We start from the raw sequence: 19,271 nt of genomic DNA, 5'->3' as shown, positions 1-19,271 counted from the left end.
GGTTTTCATTATGTGAATAATTTTAAAATCTTAGCTCAAATGGCTGCAAAACCTGTTTGCCCAGCACGGGGATATTGAGTTCTATAAGATAAAGCCATAAACATGTTTGTCTGAGTCTTCTATCAAAAGTTACAGCTATTTATATGAAGTTGTACAAAAACGCTTTATTTCGCCAAGACAATGCGTTTCTCACTGTTACATGCATTTGAATGGGAAACTCGCCTGAGACAAAGTATAGGTTTTCATTATGTGAATAATTTTAAAATCTTAGCTCAAACGGCTGCAAAACCTGTTCTGTTTGCCCAGCACGGGGATATTGAGTTCTATAAGATAAAGTCATGAATAGTATATCTGAATCTTCCATCAAAAGTTACAGCGATTTATATGAAGTTGTTCAAAAACGCTTTATTTCGCCAAGACAATGCGTTTCTCACTGTTACATGCATTTGAATGGGAAACTCGCCTGAAACAAAGTATAGGTTTTCATTATGTGAATAATTTTAAAATCTTAGCTCAAACGGCTGCAAAACCTGTTTGCCCAGCACGGGGATATTGAGTTCTATAAGATAAAGCCATAAACATGTTTGTCTGAGTCTTCCATCAAAAGTTACAGCGATTTATATGAAGTTGTTCAAAAACGCTTTATTTCGCCAAGACAATGCGTTTCTCACTGTTACATGCATTTGAATGGGAAACTCGCCTGAGACAAAGTATAGGTTTTCATTATGTGAATAATTTTAAAATCTTAGCTCAAACGGCTGCAAAACCTGTTTGCCCAGCACGGGGATATTGAGTTCTATAAGATAAAGTCATGAATACGTATATCTGAATCTTCTATCAAAAGTTACAGCTATTTATATGAAGTTGTACAAAAACGCTTTATTTCGCCAAGACAATGCGTTTCTCACTGTTACATGCATTTGAATGGGAAACTCGCCTGAGACAAAGTATAGGTTTTCATTATGTGAATAATTTTAAAATCTTAGCTCAAACGGCTGCAAAACCTGTTTGCCCAGCACGGGGATATTGAGTTCTATAAGATAAAGTCATGAATACGTATATCTGAATCTTCTATCAAAAGTTACAGCTATTTATATGAAGTTGTACAAAAACGCTTTATTTCGCCAAGACAATGCGTTTCTCACTGTTACATGCATTTGAATGGGAAACTCGCCTGAAACAAAGTATAGGTTTTCATTATGTGAATAATTTTAAAATCTTAGCTCAAACGGCTGCAAAACCTGTTTGCCCAGCACGGGGATATTGAGTTCTATAAGATAAAGCCATAAACATGTTTGTCTGAGTCTTCTATCAAAAGTTACAGCGATTTATATGAAGTTGTTCAAAAACGCTTTATTTCGCCAAGACAATGCGTTTCTCACTGTTACATGCATTTGAATAGGAAACTCGCCTGAGACAAAGTATAGGTTTTCATTATGTGAATAATTTTAAAATCTTAGCTCAAACGGCTGCAAAACCTGTTTGCCCAGCACGGGGATATTGAGTTCTATAAGATAAAGCCATAAACGTATTTGTCTGAGTCTTCCATCAAAAGTTACAGCGATTTATATGAAGTTGTTCAAAAATGCTTTATTTTGCCAAGACAATGCGTTTCTCACTGTTACATGCATTTGAATGGGAAACTCGCCTGAAACAAAGTATAGGTTTTCATTATGTGAATAATTTTAAAATCTTAGCTCAAATGGCTGCAAAACCTGTTTGCCCAGCACGGGGATATTGAGTTCTATAAGATAAAGTCATGAATACGTATATCTGAATCTTCTATCAAAAGTTACAGCTATTTATATGAAGTTGTACAAAAACGCTTTATTTCGCCAAGACAATGCGTTTCTCACTGTTACATGCATTTGAATGGGAAACTCGCCTGAAACAAAGTATAGGTTTTCATTATGTGAATAATTTTAAAATCTTAGCTCAAACGGCTGCAAAACCTGTTTGCCCAGCACGGGGATATTGAGTTCTATAAGATAAAGCCATAAACATGTTTGTCTGAGTCTTCTATCAAAAGTTACAGCGATTTATATGAAGTTGTTCAAAAACGCTTTATTTCGCCAAGACAATGCGTTTCTCACTGTTACATGCATTTGAATGGGAAACTCGCCTGAGACAAAGTATAGGTTTTCATTATGTGAATAATTTTAAAATCTTAGCTCAAACAGCTGCAAAACCTGTTTGCCCAGCACGGGGACATTGAGTTCTATAAGATAAAGCCATAAACATATTTGTCTGAGTCTTCCATCAAAAGTTACAGCGATTTATATGAAGTTGTTCAAAAATGCTTTATTTTGCCAAGACAATGCGTTTCTCACTGTTACATGCATTTGAATGGGAAACTCGCCTGAAACAAAGTATAGGTTTTCATTATGTGAATAATTTTAAAATCTTAGCTCAAATGGCTGCAAAACCTGTTTGCCCAGCACGGGGATATTGAGTTCTATAAGATAAAGTCATGAATACGTATATCTGAATCTTCTATCAAAAGTTACAGCTATTTATATGAAGTTGTACAAAAACGCTTTATTTCGCCAAGACAATGCGTTTCTCACTGTTACATGCATTTGAATGGGAAACTCGCCTGAAACAAAGTATAGGTTTTCATTATGTGAATAATTTTAAAATCTTAGCTCAAACGGCTGCAAAACCTGTTTGCCCAGCACGGGGATATTGAGTTCTATAAGATAAAGCCATAAACATATTTGTCTGAGTCTTCCATCAAAAGTTACAGCGATTTATATGAAGTTGTTCAAAAATGCTTTATTTCGCCAAGACAATGCGTTTCTCACTGTTACATGCATTTGAATGGGAAACTCGCCTGAAACAAAGTATAGGTTTTCATTATGTGAATAATTTTAAAATCTTAGCTCAAATGGCTGCAAAACCTGTTTGCCCAGCACGGGGATATTGAGTTCTATAAGATAAAGTCATGAATAGTATATCTGAATCTTCCATCAAAAGTTACAGCGATTTATATGAAGTTGTTCAAAAACGCTTTATTTCGCCAAGACAATGCGTTTCTCACTGTTACATGCATTTGAATGGGAAACTCGCCTGAAACAAAGTATAGGTTTTCATTATGTGAATAATTTTAAAATCTTAGCTCAAACGGCTGCAAAACCTGTTTGCCCAGCACGGGGACATTGAGTTCTATAAGATAAAGTCATGAATAGTATATCTGAATCTTCCATCAAAAGTTACAGCGATTTATATGAAGTTGTTCAAAAATGCTTTATTTCGCCAAGACAGTGTGTTTCTCACTGTTACATGCATTTGAATGGGAAACTCGCCTGAAACAAAGTATAGGTTTTCATTATGTGAATAATTTTAAAATCTTAGCTCAAACGGCTGCAAAACCTGTTTGCCCAGCACGGGGACATTGAGTTCTATAAGATAAAGTCATGAATAGTATATCTGAATCTTCCATCAAAAGTTACAGCGATTTATATGAAGTTGTTCAAAAATGCTTTATTTCGCCAAGACAGTGTGTTTCTCACTGTTACATGCATTTGAATGGGAAACTCGCCTGAAACAAAGTATAGGTTTTCATTATGTGAATAATTTTAAAATCTTAGCTCAAACGGCTGCAAAACCTGTTTGCCCAGCACGGGGATATTGAGTTCTATAAGATAAAGTCATAAACATGTTTGTCTGAGTCTTCTATCAAAAGTTACAGCTATTTATATGAAGTTGTACAAAAACGCTTTATTTCGCCAAGACAATGCGTTTCTCACTGTTACATGCATTTGAATGGGAAACTCGCCTGAAACAAAGTATAGGTTTTCATTATGTGAATAATTTTAAAATCTTAGCTCAAACGGCTGCAAAACCTGTTTGCCCAGCACGGGGATATTGAGTTCTATAAGATAAAGCCATAAACATATTTGTCTGAGTCTTCCATCAAAAGTTACAGCGATTTATATGAAGTTGTTCAAAAATGCTTTATTTCGCCAAGACAATGCGTTTCTCACTGTTACATGCATTTGAATGGGAAACTCGCCTGAAACAAAGTATAGGTTTTCATTATGTGAATAATTTTAAAATCTTAGCTCAAATGGCTGCAAAACCTGTTTGCCCAGCACGGGGATATTGAGTTCTATAAGATAAAGCCATAAACATGTTTGTCTGAGTCTTCTATCAAAAGTTACAGCTATTTATATGAAGTTGTACAAAAACGCTTTATTTCGCCAAGACAATGCGTTTCTCACTGTTACATGCATTTGAATGGGAAACTCGCCTGAGACAAAGTATAGGTTTTCATTATGTGAATAATTTTAAAATCTTAGCTCAAACGGCTGCAAAACCTGTTCTGTTTGCCCAGCACGGGGATATTGAGTTCTATAAGATAAAGTCATGAATAGTATATCTGAATCTTCCATCAAAAGTTACAGCGATTTATATGAAGTTGTTCAAAAACGCTTTATTTCGCCAAGACAATGCGTTTCTCACTGTTACATGCATTTGAATGGGAAACTCGCCTGAAACAAAGTATAGGTTTTCATTATGTGAATAATTTTAAAATCTTAGCTCAAACGGCTGCAAAACCTGTTTGCCCAGCACGGGGATATTGAGTTCTATAAGATAAAGTCATGAATAGTATATCTGAGTCTTCCATCAAAAGTTACAGCGATTTATATGAAGTTGTTCAAAAATGCTTTATTTCGCCAAGACAATGCGTTTCTCACTGTTACATGCATTTGAATGGGAAACTCGCCTGAAACAAAGTATAGGTTTTCATTATGTGAATAATTTTAAAATCTTAGCTCAAATGGCTGCAAAACCTGTTTGCCCAGCACGGGGATATTGAGTTCTATAAGATAAAGCCATAAACATGTTTGTCTGAGTCTTCTATCAAAAGTTACAGCTATTTATATGAAGTTGTACAAAAACGCTTTATTTCGCCAAGACAATGCGTTTCTCACTGTTACATGCATTTGAATGGGAAACTCGCCTGAGACAAAGTATAGGTTTTCATTATGTGAATAATTTTAAAATCTTAGCTCAAACGGCTGCAAAACCTGTTCTGTTTGCCCAGCACGGGGATATTGAGTTCTATAAGATAAAGTCATGAATAGTATATCTGAATCTTCCATCAAAAGTTACAGCGATTTATATGAAGTTGTTCAAAAACGCTTTATTTCGCCAAGACAATGCGTTTCTCACTGTTACATGCATTTGAATGGGAAACTCGCCTGAAACAAAGTATAGGTTTTCATTATGTGAATAATTTTAAAATCTTAGCTCAAACGGCTGCAAAACCTGTTTGCCCAGCACGGGGATATTGAGTTCTATAAGATAAAGCCATAAACATGTTTGTCTGAGTCTTCCATCAAAAGTTACAGCGATTTATATGAAGTTGTTCAAAAACGCTTTATTTCGCCAAGACAATGCGTTTCTCACTGTTACATGCATTTGAATGGGAAACTCGCCTGAGACAAAGTATAGGTTTTCATTATGTGAATAATTTTAAAATCTTAGCTCAAACGGCTGCAAAACCTGTTTTCCCAGCACGGGGACATTGAGTTCTATAAGATAAAGTCATGAATAGTATATCTGAATCTTCCATCAAAAGTTACAGCGATTTATATGAAGTTGTTCAAAAATGCTTTATTTCGCCAAGACAGTGTGTTTCTCACTGTTACATGCATTTGAATGGGAAACTCGCCTGAAACAAAGTATAGGTTTTCATTATGTGAATAATTTTAAAATCTTAGCTCAAACGGCTGCAAAACCTGTTTGCCCAGCACGGGGATATTGAGTTCTATAAGATAAAGTCATAAACATGTTTGTCTGAGTCTTCTATCAAAAGTTACAGCTATTTATATGAAGTTGTACAAAAACGCTTTATTTCGCCAAGACAATGCGTTTCTCACTGTTACATGCATTTGAATGGGAAACTCGCCTGAAACAAAGTATAGGTTTTCATTATGTGAATAATTTTAAAATCTTAGCTCAAACGGCTGCAAAACCTGTTTGCCCAGCACGGGGATATTGAGTTCTATAAGATAAAGCCATAAACATATTTGTCTGAGTCTTCCATCAAAAGTTACAGCGATTTATATGAAGTTGTTCAAAAATGCTTTATTTCGCCAAGACAATGCGTTTCTCACTGTTACATGCATTTGAATGGGAAACTCGCCTGAAACAAAGTATAGGTTTTCATTATGTGAATAATTTTAAAATCTTAGCTCAAATGGCTGCAAAACCTGTTTGCCCAGCACGGGGATATTGAGTTCTATAAGATAAAGCCATAAACATGTTTGTCTGAGTCTTCTATCAAAAGTTACAGCTATTTATATGAAGTTGTACAAAAACGCTTTATTTCGCCAAGACAATGCGTTTCTCACTGTTACATGCATTTGAATGGGAAACTCGCCTGAGCCAAAGTATAGGTTTTCATTATGTGAATAATTTTAAAATCTTAGCTCAAACGGCTGCAAAACCTGTTCTGTTTGCCCAGCACGGGGATATTGAGTTCTATAAGATAAAGTCATGAATAGTATATCTGAATCTTCCATCAAAAGTTACAGCGATTTATATGAAGTTGTTCAAAAACGCTTTATTTCGCCAAGACAATGCGTTTCTCACTGTTACATGCATTTGAATGGGAAACTCGCCTGAAACAAAGTATAGGTTTTCATTATGTGAATAATTTTAAAATCTTAGCTCAAACGGCTGCAAAACCTGTTTGCCCAGCACGGGGATATTGAGTTCTATAAGATAAAGCCATAAACATGTTTGTCTGAGTCTTCCATCAAAAGTTACAGCGATTTATATGAAGTTGTTCAAAAACGCTTTATTTCGCCAAGACAATGCGTTTCTCACTGTTACATGCATTTGAATGGGAAACTCGCCTGAGACAAAGTATAGGTTTTCATTATGTGAATAATTTTAAAATCTTAGCTCAAACGGCTGCAAAACCTGTTTTCCCAGCACGGGGACATTGAGTTCTATAAGATAAAGTCATGAATAGTATATCTGAATCTTCCATCAAAAGTTACAGCTATTTATATGAAGTTGTACAAAAACGCTTTATTTCGCCAAGACAATGCGTTTCTCACTGTTACATGCATTTGAATGGGAAACTCGCCTGAGACAAAGTATAGGTTTTCATTATGTGAATAATTTTAAAATCTTAGCTCAAACGGCTGCAAAACCTGTTTGCCCAGCACGGGGATATTGAGTTCTATAAGATAAATTCATGAATACGTATATCTGAATCTTCTATCAAAAGTTACAGCTATTTATATGAAGTTGTACAAAAACGCTTTATTTCGCCAAGACAATGCGTTTCTCACTGTTACATGCATTTGAATGGGAAACTCGCCTGAAACAAAGTATAGGTTTTCATTATGTGAATAATTTTAAAATCTTAGCTCAAACGGCTGCAAAACCTGTTTGCCCAGCACGGGGATATTGAGTTCTATAAGATAAAGCCATAAACATGTTTGTCTGAGTCTTCTATCAAAAGTTACAGCGATTTATATGAAGTTGTTCAAAAACGCTTTATTTCGCCAAGACAATGCGTTTCTCACTGTTACATGCATTTGAATAGGAAACTCGCCTGAGACAAAGTATAGGTTTTCATTATGTGAATAATTTTAAAATCTTAGCTCAAACGGCTGCAAAACCTGTTTGCCCAGCACGGGGATATTGAGTTCTATAAGATAAAGTCATGAATAGTATATCTGAATCTTCCATCAAAAGTTACAGCGATTTATATGAAGTTGTTCAAAAACGCTTTATTTCGCCAAGACAATGCGTTTCTCAATGTTACATGCATTTGGATGGGAAACTCGCCTGAAACAAAGTATAGGTTTTCATTATGTGAATAATTTTAAAATCTTAGCTCAAATGGCTGCAAAACCTGTTTGCCCAGCACGGGGATATTGAGTTCTATAAGATAAAGCCATAAACATGTTTGTCTGAGTCTTCTATCAAAAGTTACAGCTATTTATATGAAGTTGTACAAAAACGCTTTATTTCGCCAAGACAATGCGTTTCTCACTGTTACATGCATTTGAATGGGAAACTCGCCTGAGACAAAGTATAGGTTTTCATTATGTGAATAATTTTAAAATCTTAGCTCAAACGGCTGCAAAACCTGTTCTGTTTGCCCAGCACGGGGATATTGAGTTCTATAAGATAAAGTCATGAATAGTATATCTGAATCTTCCATCAAAAGTTACAGCGATTTATATGAAGTTGTTCAAAAACGCTTTATTTCGCCAAGACAATGCGTTTCTCACTGTTACATGCATTTGAATGGGAAACTCGCCTGAAACAAAGTATAGGTTTTCATTATGTGAATAATTTTAAAATCTTAGCTCAAACGGCTGCAAAACCTGTTTGCCCAGCACGGGGATATTGAGTTCTATAAGATAAAGCCATAAACATGTTTGTCTGAGTCTTCTATCAAAAGTTACAGCGATTTATATGAAGTTGTTCAAAAACGCTTTATTTCGCCAAGACAATGCGTTTCTCACTGTTACATGCATTTGAATGGGAAACTCGCCTGAAACAAAGTATAGGTTTTCATTATGTGAATAATTTTAAAATCTTAGCTCAAACGGCTGCAAAACCTGTTTGCCCAGCACGGGGATATTGAGTTCTATAAGATAAAGCCATAAACATGTTTGTCTGAGTCTTCTATCAAAAGTTACAGCGATTTATATGAAGTTGTTCAAAAACGCTTTATTTCGCCAAGACAATGCGTTTCTCACTGTTACATGCATTTGAATGGGAAACTCGCCTGAGACAAAGTATAGGTTTTCATTATGTGAATAATTTTAAAATCTTAGCTCAAACGGCTGCAAAACCTGTTTGCCCAGCACGGGGACATTGAGTTCTATAAGATAAAGTCATGAATAGTATATCTGAATCTTCCATCAAAAGTTACAGCGATTTATATGAAGTTGTTCAAAAATGCTTTATTTCGCCAAGACAATGCGTTTCTCACTGTTACATGCATTTGAATGGGAAACTCGCCTGAGACAAAGTATAGGTTTTCATTATGTGAATAATTTTAAAATCTTAGCTCAAACGGCTGCAAAACCTGTTTGCCCAGCACGGGGATATTGAGTTCTATAAGATAAAGCCATAAACATGTTTGTCTGAGTCTTCCATCAAAAGTTACAGCGATTTATATGAAGTTGTTCAAAAACGCTTTATTTCGCCAAGACAATGCGTTTCTCACTGTTACATGCATTTGAATGGGAAACTCGCCTGAGACAAAGTATAGGTTTTCATTATGTGAATAATTTTAAAATCTTAGCTCAAACGGCTGCAAAACCTGTTTTCCCAGCACGGGGACATTGAGTTCTATAAGATAAAGCCATAAACATGTTTGTCTGAATCTTCCATCAAAAGTTACAGCGATTTATATGAAGTTGTTCAAAAATGCTTTATTTCGCCAAGACAGTGTGTTTCTCACTGTTACATGCATTTGAATGGGAAACTCGCCTGAAACAAAGTATAGGTTTTCATTATGTGAATAATTTTAAAATCTTAGCTCAAACGGCTGCAAAACCTGTTTGCCCAGCACGGGGATATTGAATTCTATAAGATAAAGCCATAAACATGTTTGTCTGAGTCTTCTATCAAAAGTTACAGCGATTTATATGAAGTTGTTCAAAAACGCTTTATTTCGCCAAGACAATGCGTTTCTCACTGTTACATGCATTTGAATAGGAAACTCGCCTGAGACAAAGTATAGGTTTTCATTATGTGAATAATTTTAAAATCTTAGCTCAAACGGCTGCAAAACCTGTTTGCCCAGCACGGGGATATTGAGTTCTATAAGATAAAGTCATGAATAGTATATCTGAATCTTCCATCAAAAGTTACAGCGATTTATATGAAGTTGTTCAAAAACGCTTTATTTCGCCAAGACAATGCGTTTCTCAATGTTACATGCATTTGGATGGGAAACTCGCCTGAAACAAAGTATAGGTTTTCATTATGTGAATAATTTTAAAATCTTAGCTCAAACGGCTGCAAAACCTGTTTGCCCAGCACGGGGATATTGAGTTCTATACGATAAAGCCATAAACATGTTTGTCTGAGTCTTCTATCAAAAGTTACAGCGATTTATATGAAGTTGTTCAAAAACGCTTTATTTCGCCAAGACAATGCGTTTCTCACTGTTACATGCATTTGAATGGGAAACTCGCCTGAGACAAAGTATAGGTTTTCATTATGTGAATAATTTTAAAATCTTAGCTCAAACGGCTGCAAAACCTGTTTGCCCAGCACGGGGATATTGAGTTCTATAAGATAAAGCCATAAACATGTTTGTCTGAGTCTTCCATCAAAAGTTACAGCGATTTATATGAAGTTGTTCAAAAACGCTTTATTTCGCCAAGACAATGCGTTTCTCACTGTTACATGCATTTGAATGGGAAACTCGCCTGAGACAAAGTATAGGTTTTCATTATGTGAATAATTTTAAAATCTTAGCTCAAACGGCTGCAAAACCTGTTTGCCCAGCACGGGGATATTGAGTTCTATAAGATAAAGCCATAAACATGTTTGTCTGAGTCTTATATCAAAAGTTACAGCGATTTATATGAAGTTGTTCAAAAACGCTTTATTTTGCCAAGACAATGCGTTTCTCACTGTTACATGCATTTGAATGGGAAACTCGCCTGAGACAAAGTATAGGTTTTCATTATGTGAATAATTTTAAAATCTTAGCTCAAACGGCTGCAAAACCTGTTTGCCCAGCACGGGGATATTGAGTTCTATAAGATAAAGTCATGAATACGTATATCTGAATCTTCTATCAAAAGTTACAGCTATTTATATGAAGTTGTACAAAAACGCTTTATTTCGCCAAGACAATGCGTTTCTCACTGTTACATGCATTTGAATGGGAAACTCGCCTGAAACAAAGTATAGGTTTTCATTATGTGAATAATTTTAAAATCTTAGCTCAAACGGCTGCAAAACCTGTTTGCCCAGCACGGGGATATTGAGTTCTATAAGATAAAGCCATAAACATGTTTGTCTGAGTCTTCTATCAAAAGTTACAGCGATTTATATGAAGTTGTTCAAAAACGCTTTATTTCGCCAAGACAATGCGTTTCTCACTGTTACATGCATTTGAATGGGAAACTCGCCTGAAACAAAGTATAGGTTTTCATTATGTGAATAATTTTAAAATCTTAGCTCAAACGGCTGCAAAACCTGTTTGCCCAGCACGGGGATATTGAGTTCTATAAGATAAAGCCATAAACATGTTTGTCTGAGTCTTCTATCAAAAGTTACAGCGATTTATATGAAGTTGTTCAAAAACGCTTTATTTCGCCAAGACAATGCGTTTCTCACTGTTACATGCATTTGAATGGGAAACTCGCCTGAGACAAAGTATAGGTTTTCATTATGTGAATAATTTTAAAATCTTAGCTCAAACGGCTGCAAAACCTGTTTGCCCAGCACGGGGACATTGAGTTCTATAAGATAAAGTCATGAATAGTATATCTGAATCTTCCATCAAAAGTTACAGCGATTTATATGAAGTTGTTCAAAAATGCTTTATTTCGCCAAGACAATGCGTTTCTCACTGTTACATGCATTTGAATGGGAAACTCGCCTGAAACAAAGTATAGGTTTTCATTATGTGAATAATTTTAAAATCTTAGCTCAAATGGCTGCAAAACCTGTTTGCCCAGCACGGGGATATTGAGTTCTATAAGATAAAGTCATGAATACGTATATCTGAATCTTCTATCAAAAGTTACAGCGATTTATATGAAGTTGTACAAAAACGCTTTATTTCGCCAAGACAATGCGTTTCTCACTGTTACATGCATTTGAATGGGAAACTTGCCTGAGACAAAGTATAGGTTTTCATTATGTGAATAATTTTAAAATCTTAGCTCAAACGGCTGCAAAACCTGTTTGCCCAGCACGGGGATATTGAGTTCTATAAGATAAAGCCATAAACATGTTTGTCTGAGTCTTCTATCAAAAGTTAAAGCGATTTATATGAAGTTGTTCAAAAACGCTTTATTTCGCCAAGACAATGCGTTTCTCACTGTTACATGCATTTGAATGGGAAACTCGCCTGAGACAAAGTATAGGTTTTCATTATGTGAATAATTTTAAAATCTTAGCTCAAACGGCTGCAAAACCTGTTTGCCCAGCACGGGGATATTGAGTTCTATAAGATAAAGCCATAAACATGTTTGTCTGAGTCTTCTATCAAAAGTTAAAGCGATTTATATGAAGTTGTTCAAAAATGCTTTATTTCGCCAAGACAATGCGTTTCTCACTGTTACATGCATTTGAATGGGAAACTCGCCTCAGACAAAGTATAGGTTTTCATTATGTGAATAATTTTAAAATCTTAGCTCAAACGGCTGCAAAACCTGTTTGCCCAGCACGGGGATATTGAGTTCTATAAGATAAAGCCATAAACATGTTTGTCTGAGTCTTCTATCAAAAGTTAAAGCGATTTATATGAAGTTGTTCAAAAACGCTTTATTTCGCCAAGACAATGCGTTTCTCACTGTTACATGCATTTGAATGGGAAACTCGCCTGAAACAAAGTATAGGTTTTCATTATGTGAATAATTTTAAAATCTTAGCTCAAACGGCTGCAAAACCTGTTTGCCCAGCACGGGGATATTGAGTTCTATAAGATAAAGCCATAAACATGTTTGTCTGAGTCTTCTATCAAAAGTTACAGCTATTTATATGAAGTTGTACAAAAACGCTTTATTTCGCCAAGACAATGCGTTTCTCACTGTTACATGCATTTGAATGGGAAACTCGCCTGAGACAAAGTATAGGTTTTCATTATGTGAATAATTTTAAAATCTTAGCTCAAACGGCTGCAAAACCTGTTCTGTTTGCCCAGCACGGGGATATTGAGTTCTATAAGATAAAGTCATGAATAGTATATCTGAATCTTCCATCAAAAGTTACAGCGATTTATATGAAGTTGTTCAAAAACGCTTTATTTCGCCAAGACAATGCGTTTCTCACTGTTACATGCATTTGAATGGGGAACTCGCCTGAAACAAAGTATAGGTTTTCATTATGTGAATAATTTTAAAATCTTAGCTCAAACGGCTGCAAAACCTGTTTGCCCAGCACGGGGATATTGAGTTCTATAAGATAAAGCCATAAACATGTTTGTCTGAGTCTTCCATCAAAAGTTACAGCGATTTATATGAAGTTGTTCAAAAACGCTTTATTTCGCCAAGACAATGCGTTTCTCACTGTTACATGCATTTGAATGGGAAACTCGCCTGAAACAAAGTATAGGTTTTCATTATGTGAATAATTTTAAAATCTTAGCTCAAACGGCTGCAAAACCTGTTTGCCCAGCACGGGGATATTGAATTCTATAAGATAAAGCCATAAACATGTTTGTCTGAGTCTTCTATCAAAAGTTACAGCGATTTATATGAAGTTGTTCAAAAACGCTTTATTTCGCCAAGACAATGCGTTTCTCAATGTTACATGCATTTGGATGGGAAACTCGCCTGAAACAAAGTATAGGTTTTCATTATGTGAATAATTTTAAAATCTTAGCTCAAATGGCTGCAAAACCTGTTTGCCCAGCACGGGGATATTGAGTTCTATAAGATAAAGCCATAAACATGTTTGTCTGAGTCTTCTATCAAAAGTTACAGCTATTTATATGAAGTTGTACAAAAACGCTTTATTTCGCCAAGACAATGCGTTTCTCACTGTTACATGCATTTGAATGGGAAACTCGCCTGAGACAAAGTATAGGTTTTCATTATGTGAATAATTTTAAAATCTTAGCTCAAACGGCTGCAAAACCTGTTCTGTTTGCCCAGCACGGGGATATTGAGTTCTATAAGATAAAGTCATGAATAGTATATCTGAATCTTCCATCAAAAGTTACAGCGATTTATATGAAGTTGTTCAAAAACGCTTTATTTCGCCAAGACAATGCGTTTCTCACTGTTACATGCATTTGAATGGGAAACTCGCCTGAAACAAAGTATAGGTTTTCATTATGTGAATAATTTTAAAATCTTAGCTCAAACGGCTGCAAAACCTGTTTGCCCAGCACGGGGATATTGAGTTCTATAAGATAAAGCCATAAACATGTTTGTCTGAGTCTTCTATCAAAAGTTACAGCGATTTATATGAAGTTGTTCAAAAACGCTTTATTTCGCCAAGACAATGCGTTTCTCACTGTTACATGCATTTGAATGGGAAACTCGCCTGAGACAAAGTATAGGTTTTCATTATGTGAATAATTTTAAAATCTTAGCTCAAACAGCTGCAAAACCTGTTTGCCCAGCACGGGGACATTGAGTTCTATAAGATAAAGCCATAAACATATTTGTCTGAGTCTTCCATCAAAAGTTACAGCGATTTATATGAAGTTGTTCAAAAATGCTTTATTTTGCCAAGACAATGCGTTTCTCACTGTTACATGCATTTGAATGGGAAACTCGCCTGAAACAAAGTATAGGTTTTCATTATGTGAATAATTTTAAAATCTTAGCTCAAATGGCTGCAAAACCTGTTTGCCCAGCACGGGGATATTGAGTTCTATAAGATAAAGTCATGAATACGTATATCTGAATCTTCTATCAAAAGTTACAGCTATTTATATGAAGTTGTACAAAAACGCTTTATTTCGCCAAGACAATGCGTTTCTCACTGTTACATGCATTTGAATGGGAAACTCGCCTGAAACAAAGTATAGGTTTTCATTATGTGAATAATTTTAAAATCTTAGCTCAAACGGCTGCAAAACCTGTTTGCCCAGCACGGGGATATTGAGTTCTATAAGATAAAGCCATAAACATGTTTGTCTGAGTCTTCTATCAAAAGTTACAGCGATTTATATGAAGTTGTTCAAAAACGCTTTATTTCGCCAAGACAATGCGTTTCTCACTGTTACATGCATTTGAATGGGAAACTCGCCTGAGACAAAGTATAGGTTTTCATTATGTGAATAATTTTAAAATCTTAGCTCAAACGGCTGCAAAACCTGTTTGCCCAGCACGGGGATATTGAGTTCTATAAGATAAAGTCATGAATACGTATATCTGAATCTTCTATCAAAAGTTACAGCTATTTATATGAAGTTGTACAAAAACGCTTTATTTCGCCAAGACAATGCGTTTCTCACTGTTACATGCATTTGAATGGGAAACTCGCCTGAAACAAAGTATAGGTTTTCATTATGTGAATAATTTTAAAATCTTAGCTCAAACGGCTGCAAAACCTGTTTGCCCAGCACGGGGATATTGAGTTCTATAAGATAAAGCCATAAACATGTTTGTCTGAGTCTTCTATCAAAAGTTACAGCGATTTATATGAAGTTGTTCAAAAACGCTTTATTTCGCCAAGACAATGCGTTTCTCACTGTTACATGCATTTGAATGGGAAACTCGCCTGAGACAAAGTATAGGTTTTCATTATGTGAATAATTTTAAAATCTTAGCTCAAACGGCTGCAAAACCTGTTTGCCCAGCACGGGGATATTGAGTTCTATAAGATAAAGCCATAAACATGTTTGTCTGAGTCTTCCATCAAAAGTTACAGCGATTTATATGAAGTTGTTCAAAAACGCTTTATTTCGCCAAGACAATGCGTTTCTCACTGTTACATGCATTTGAATGGGAAACTCGCCTGAAACAAAGTATAGGTTTTCATTATGTGAATAATTTTAAAATCTTAGCTCAAACGGCTGCAAAACCTGTTTGCCCAGCACGGGGATATTGAGTTCTATAAGATAAAGCCATAAACATGTTTGTCTGAGTCTTCTATCAAAAGTTACAGCGATTTATATGAAGTTGTTCAAAAACGCTTTATTTCGCCAAGACAATGCGTTTCTCACTGTTACATGCATTTGAATGGGAAACTCGCCTGAGACAAAGTATAGGTTTTCATTATGTGAATAATTTTAAAATCTTAGCTCAAACGGCTGCAAAACCTGTTTGCCCAGCACGGGGACATTGAGTTCTATAAGATAAAGTCATGAATAGTATATCTGAATCTTCCATCAAAAGTTACAGCGATTTATATGAAGTTGTTCAAAAATGCTTTATTTCGCCAAGACAATGCGTTTCTCACTGTTACATGCATTTGAATGGGAAACTCGCCTGAAACAAAGTATAGGTTTTCATTATGTGAATAATTTTAAAATCTTAGCTCAAATGGCTGCAAAACCTGTTTGCCCAGCACGGGGATATTGAGTTCTATAAGATAAAGTCATGAATACGTATATCTGAATCTTCTATCAAAAGTTACAGCGATTTATATGAAGTTGTACAAAAACGCTTTATTTCGCCAAGACAATGCGTTTCTCACTGTTACATGCATTTGAATGGGAAACTTGCCTGAGACAAAGTATAGGTTTTCATTATGTGAATAATTTTAAAATCTTAGCTCAAACGGCTGCAAAACCTGTTTGCCCAGCACGGGGATATTGAGTTCTATAAGATAAAGCCATAAACATGTTTGTCTGAGTCTTCTATCAAAAGTTAAAGCGATTTATATGAAGTTGTTCAAAAACGCTTTATTTCGCCAAGACAATGCGTTTCTCACTGTTACATGCATTTGAATGGGAAACTCGCCTGAGACAAAGTATAGGTTTTCATTATGTGAATAATTTTAAAATCTTAGCTCAAACGGCTGCAAAACCTGTTTGCCCAGCACGGGGATATTGAGTTCTATAAGATAAAGCCATAAACATGTTTGTCTGAGTCTTCTATCAAAAGTTAAAGCGATTTATATGAAGTTGTTCAAAAATGCTTTATTTCGCCAAGACAATGCGTTTCTCACTGTTACATGCATTTGAATGGGAAACTCGCCTCAGACAAAGTATAGGTTTTCATTATGTGAATAATTTTAAAATCTTAGCTCAAACGGCTGCAAAACCTGTTTGCCCAGCACGGGGATATTGAGTTCTATAAGATAAAGCCATAAACATGTTTGTCTGAGTCTTCTATCAAAAGTTAAAGCGATTTATATGAAGTTGTTCAAAAACGCTTTATTTCGCCAAGACAATGCGTTTCTCACTGTTACATGCATTTGAATGGGAAACTCGCCTGAGACAAAGTATAGGTTTTCATTATGTGAATAATTTTAAAATCTTAGCTCAAACGGCTGCAAAACCTGTTTGCCCAGCACGGGGATATTGAGTTCTATAAGATAAAGCCATAAACATGTTTGTCTGAGTCTTCTATCAAAAGTTACAGCTATTTATATGAAGTTGTACAAAAACGCTTTATTTCGCCAAGACAATGCGTTTCTCACTGTTACATGCATTTGAATGGGAAACTCGCCTGAGACAAAGTATAGGTTTTCATTATGTGAATAATTTTAAAATCTTAGCTCAAACGGCTGCAAAACCTGTTCTGTTTGCCCAGCACGGGGATATTGAGTTCTATAAGATAAAGTCATGAATAGTATATCTGAATCTTCCATCAAAAGTTACAGCGATTTATATGAAGTTGTTCAAAAACGCTTTATTTCGCCAAGACAATGCGTTTCTCACTGTTACATGCATTTGAATGGGAAACTCGCCTGAAACAAAGTATAGGTTTTCATTATGTGAATAATTTTAAAATCTTAGCTCAAACGGCTGCAAAACCTGTTTGCCCAGCACGGGGATATTGAATTCTATAAGATAAAGCCATAAACATGTTTGTCTGAGTCTTCTATCAAAAGTTAAAGCGATTTATATGAAGTTGTTCAAAAACGCTTTATTTCGCCAAGACAATGCGTTTCTCACTGTTACATGCATTTGAATGGGAAACTCGCCTGAGACAAAGTATAGGTTTTCATTATGTGAATAATTTTAAAATCTTAGCTCAAACGGCTGCAAAACCTGTTTGCCCAGCACGGGGATATTGAGTTCTATAAGATAAAGTCATGAATACGTATATCTGAATCTTCTATCAAAAGTTACAGCTATTTATATGAAGTTGTACAAAAACGCTTTATTTCGCCAAGACAATGCGTTTCTCACTGTTACATGCATTTGAATGGGAAACTCGCCTGAGACAAAGTATAGGTTTTCATTATGTGAATAATTTTAAAATCTTAGCTCAAACGGCTGCAAAACCTGTTTGCCCAGCACGGGGATATTGAGTTCTATAAGATAAAGTCATGAATACGTATATCTGAATCTTCTATCAAAAGTTACAGCTATTTATATGAAGTTGTACAAAAACGCTTTATTTCGCCAAGACAATGCGTTTCTCACTGTTACATGCATTTGAATGGGAAACTCGCCTGAAACAAAGTATAGGTTTTCATTATGTGAATAATTTTAAAATCTTAGCTCAAACGGCTGCAAAACCTGTTTGCCCAGCACGGGGATATTGAGTTCTATAAGATAAAGCCATAAACATGTTTGTCTGAGTCTTCTATCAAAAGTTACAGCGATTTATATGAAGTTGTTCAAAAACGCTTTATTTCGCCAAGACAATGCGTTTCTCACTGTTACATGCATTTGAATGGGAAACTCGCCTGAGACAAAGTATAGGTTTTCATTATGTGAATAATTTTAAAATCTTAGCTCAAACGGCTGCAAAACCTGTTTGCCCAGCACGGGGATATTGAGTTCTATAAGATAAAGTCATGAATAGTATATCTGAATCTTCCATCAAAAGTTACAGCGATTTATATGAAGTTGTTCAAAAATGCTTTATTTCGCCAAGACAATGCGTTTCTCACTGTTACATGCATTTGAATGGGAAACTCGCCTGAAACAAAGTATAGGTTTTCATTATGTGAATAATTTTAAAATCTTAGCTCAAATGGCTGCAAAACCTGTTTGCCCAGCACGGGGATATTGAGTTCTATAAGATAAAGTCATGAATACGTATATCTGAATCTTCTATCAAAAGTTACAGCGATTTATATGAAGTTGTACAAAAACGCTTTATTTCGCCAAGACAATGCGTTTCTCACTGTTACATGCATTTGAATGGGAAACTTGCCTGAGACAAAGTATAGGTTTTCATTATGTGAATAATTTTAAAATCTTAGCTCAAACGGCTGCAAAACCTGTTTGCCCAGCACGGGGATATTGAGTTCTATAAGATAAAGCCATAAACATGTTTGTCTGAGTCTTCTATCAAAAGTTAAAGCGATTTATATGAAGTTGTTCAAAAACGCTTTATTTCGCCAAGACAATGCGTTTCTCACTGTTACATGCATTTGAATGGGAAACTCGCCTGAGACAAAGTATAGGTTTTCATTATGTGAATAATTTTAAAATCTTAGCTCAAACGGCTGCAAAACCT

The sequence above is a fragment of the Maylandia zebra genome, linkage group LG9 (assembly GCF_041146795.1).
Source record: "Maylandia zebra isolate NMK-2024a linkage group LG9, Mzebra_GT3a, whole genome shotgun sequence".
Classification (NCBI taxonomy): Eukaryota; Metazoa; Chordata; class Actinopteri; order Cichliformes; family Cichlidae; genus Maylandia; species Maylandia zebra.
Note: the sequence above shows the minus strand (reverse complement) of the source record.